This window comes from Cupressus sempervirens, chromosome 3 (genome assembly GCF_028749045.1).
Source record: "Cupressus sempervirens isolate cs-2001-9-10 chromosome 3, ASM2874904v1, whole genome shotgun sequence".
NCBI classification, from domain to species: Eukaryota; Viridiplantae; Streptophyta; class Pinopsida; order Cupressales; family Cupressaceae; genus Cupressus; species Cupressus sempervirens.
Window position 1 is genome coordinate 194,777,868 of NC_143120.1, and position 4,553 is coordinate 194,782,420.

The following is a 4,553-nucleotide window of genomic DNA, read 5'->3' on the forward strand; positions in this document are numbered from 1 at the left end:
GTTAGGTTCAAAATTTCGAAAGGATCCTGAATTTGGTTAAACTTGGAAAACTTGTACAGAACCTGTTACTTTAAACAGAACCAAGTGGTTGGACTTCATCATCCTAGATGGCATGTTATTTAGAGGAAGTCAATTATGCATTCCAAATGGTTCTATGAAGAAAAATATCATCAAGAAGCATAGTAAAAGGTTTGTTGGACATTTTGGTCATCATGCCAAGAGGCGTTCTATACAATGGCAGCACAAATGCCCAACACGGGAATATGCCAAGATTCCTTGTCAATAAAAAAAAAAGGGAGGAGTTACAAACTTCTAAATTAAATATTAAATTATTAAATCATAAAATTAAAAAAATTCTCGAAATAATAGCTAGCTGAAATAATAGGATGCCAAATGGAGGACAAATAATAGGCCCCCAAAAAAGCAGGAGCCAAAAAAAAAAGGCCCAAAAATATGCCCCTAAAAAATAGGTCCCAAAAAAATAGGAGCGAAATAATTTTAATATGGTTTTTTTTTTTTGTTAAATATAATTTTGCATGCACATTCGTGCTTTTTTTTGTGGGAAGTGGGGGAATTTGAAATAAATTTGTGGAATGTGAAGAGACGTCCATTGGGGGAAATGAGGAGCCTCTCAAACTATAAAAGAAAAGCTCCTTATTTCATTTTCATTTTATGTTTTTCTAGGAAGGAAGAGGTGGAGATTATTGGAGGATTAGATTGGAGTTTTTGAACATGAGTAGATTGAAGCTTTGGAGTAATTTTTTTGCTGGTGAGATTTCTATTTTTTATTTGGATTTAGACGTAGATGTAGATTCAGATTCAAAATTAGTTATAATATTCTACTTTGATTTAGATTTCAATTTCAATTAGTTTCATTTAAATTTAGAATTATATTCAAAATTGCTTACGCTTGCATTTAATAGTTTAGTCTTACATGTCTGATTTAGATTTAGATTTGCATTCAAAAACTATTTATCTATATATTTTATAACACTATTCATTTGCATATTTTAAAAGTGCATATTTCAAATTAGTTTTAGATTTACATGTTTCATATTAGTTTTAGATTTGCATATTTCAAAATAGTTTTGGTTTGCATGTTTTAGATTTGAATGTTTCATAATAGTTTTACATTTGCATGTCTCAAAGTATAATTTTATCATTAATGTGGATGACAATGTCACCATATCAATACAATTTATATTTTATTAAAGTTAATGGTTTATTTAAAGTACATGAATCATATATTTAGTATATATTTTATAATTATTAGATTATAAAATATATTAAAAATTTTGAAATATAGTTGGCCAAAATAATATGAAGCCAAATGGATGCTGAAATAATAAGGCCTAAAAATAAGACCCGAAAAATAGGGCCAAAAAATAGGACCAGAAAAAATAAGGCCAAAAAAATAGAACCTAAAAAAATAGGGCCGAAATAATTTCATTAAATTTTTAAATATAAAACATTTTATTTTTGTTAAATTTATTTTTGCATGCACATTCATGCTTTTTTTGTGGGGAGTGGGGAATTTGAAACAAATTCGTTCAATGTCAAAAGACATCTATTGGGGGATATGAGGAGTCTCTCATAGGTTACAAAACAAATGCTCCTCATTTCATTTTCATTTTGTGTTTTTACAGGAAGGAAGAGGTGGAGATTATTGGAGCAGATTAGAGTTTTTGAAGAGGAGTAAGATTAAAGTTTTGGAGGTTTTTTTTGCATGTGAGATTTCTATTTTTAGTTTTAATTTTTAATTTAGTTTTCCATTTAGATTTAGATTTAGTTATGTACTTAGATTTAAATGTAGATTTAATTTCAAATTTTAGTTATAATATTCTCTTTTGATTTAGATTTCAATTTCAATAAGTTTCATATAGTTTAGCCTTGCATGTTTGATTTAGATTTGGAATTCAAATTGATTCAAAATCTATTTGATTTAGATATTTGATAATACATTTCATTTGAACATTTTTAATGTGCATTTTTCAATTTAGAATTATATTTTTATGTTTCATATTAGTTTTAGATTTGCATATTTCAAAATGCTTTTGGTTTGCATGTTTTAGATTTGTATGTTTCAAAATAGTTTTATTTTTGCATGTTTCAAAATATTTATATTTTCATGTTTCATAATTAAATTTTATCATTAATGTGGATGGCAATGTCACCTTATCAATAAAATTTGTATTTTCTTAAATCTAATGACTAATTTAAAATAAAGAAATTGTTGGAAATTATTGAAAAGATCATGAATGAAGAATAATGGAACTGGTAAAGAATGATTTCAATCATTGTTTTGTCATTGATGTCAAACTTGCTACTTGGAGGAATGACAATTGCTTAAGTGATCCAAATACTATCAATTGGTTGATTGAGGAGGAGGAGGCAATCAATAAGATGTAACTAGTGCACCTAGAGAAAGGTTGAAGTTATGATGTTGTAATGAAGTATAAGGATCAACTAAGTCATTGATGAAATAGTGTATTGATGACATATTCTAAGAGGATGGACACACTAAGACACATCAAAGATGTAAGGTTAAACTAAGTCATTTGTAAAGCCTAACTAAGTTCGTTAGAGAGAGCCGAGCAAATTCTTAGTTGAAGCTGAGCAAGTTCAACTTCAGTGTGTGCCGAGCAATCCTTCAGGTGTCGAGTAACACAGGAATGTTCAAGTGCCAAGTAATTGTTCAAGTGCCAAGTAACTCAAGAAAAGACTTTAGGTACCGAACATCAGTAAATGCAGTAGAAGCCGAGTAACACAGAAGGAGCTGAGCATCAGTAAACCAATGATGCCAAGTTGCTACATTATTTGTTAAGACAAAAGATTCACCAGATCAATAACAATAAGTTTGTTACATTGAATTTTGTGAATTACTTGGATGATAAGGATGATGAGTAGATGTCACAAAATTTTATGTAAACCATGCAAACCAATTCAAGGCGAACATTGATGGATTTATCATGAAGTTTCTGGAAGAAACAATTTGGAGGGAAAACAATATCGTTTTCTCAAGATTAAATCAAATTGATGAGCGGGAAGATTTGAGTGAGAAATGAAGAACAGAACTTCTTTATAAGGAGTTACAGGTCAGAGATCAAGTGTGTGTGAGAGGGAGTTGGTCATAAGAGTGGTCGTGTGAAGAAGCCAAGAGAAGGCTAGTGTTAAGTGTCAAGAAGAGGACATAGTGAGGAGTAAGCACAGAGCATCAAGACTCTGAGTTGATCAAGTGACCATAGAGTGCATTGGCATAATGAGTGGAAGAACTCAAGGAGACAGATCTTGAAGGGTGGACAAGCTGTCAGCACTGTAAGGAAGAAAAGCCAAGCAAAGAAAAGAACTGAAGAGTGATCTGAAATCTGCAAGGTTAGAGTTGCAATCTTTATCAGGTCAAAACCTTTCTAATACTTTCTTACCATTATATTAGACATTGAAATCCTACATTGCTAGGTTAGCTTAACAGCTAGGTGGATAAGCCTCAGGAAAAGGATAGAAGATCCCCAGGAGAAGGATAAGAGATCCTTAGGAGAAGGATAAGAAATCCTTAGGAGAAGGATAGGAGATCCTTAGAGAGGGATAAAATATTCTTTTGAGAAGGTGACTATAAATCCCATGGACTTGGGTGGGCCTAACAGCTCTATGTAAATCCTTTAACAGGGTGGCATTCTAAGTTGAATGTTCTTAAGTCCTCTAACAGGGCACACTCCTAACAGGGTGTAGAAATCCTTTAACAGGGTCACATCTGACAGTGTGTAAAACCTTTAACAGGGCAGGCCTTTAACAAGGCAAACCATCAGAAGTGGTTGAAATCAATTGCGCAGTTATTTTGTGGGTGTCATCCCCACCCCAATTTTACCTTCTTATTCCTAGAGGGTTTCTGGGTCACCAAAATCTTTTGTGTTATGTGGTGATGCATGTTTACTTTTCATGATTGTTTAATGTTTAATCGCATGCATGATAATTTCAATTATATGCCATTAAGGATTTGACAAGAAAGTAAAAGGGCTAGTACTTCTGATTCACCCCTGTTTTATTAAAAAAATTGTATTGGACATTATTGGACTTTGAATAACTGATTCACCCCCCTCTCAGTTATTCTAAAGAATTCCAACACAAATCATATATTTAGTTTATATTTTTTCATTATTTAATTAGATTATGTATGTGTTTTATTTAAATATTTTTCATAGTATATATAAATTTTTATTAATATTTTTGTTTGTAATGTTTGAAAAGTGGAAGGCAATGTCATCATATTTCAAGCATTACAATCTAACTATTTCATTTGAAATAGTTTTGATTTTTATTTATGTTATTTTAAAAATTATTCACTTGAAATAATTTATGTTAATTATTAATATTTTTTTATTTTGATTATTTATATATGTTGATGTTTGTTTATACGTTTGCTAATTACTGTTTGAGTTATGGATGCCTTGAATAGAGAATCAAACATTATTTGATACTAGCCTAACTACTTCAATGACCTCAAATGATTTCTTTGAGACTGAGTTTGAAAAATTCCTACAAATAATTAAAGAGATGTG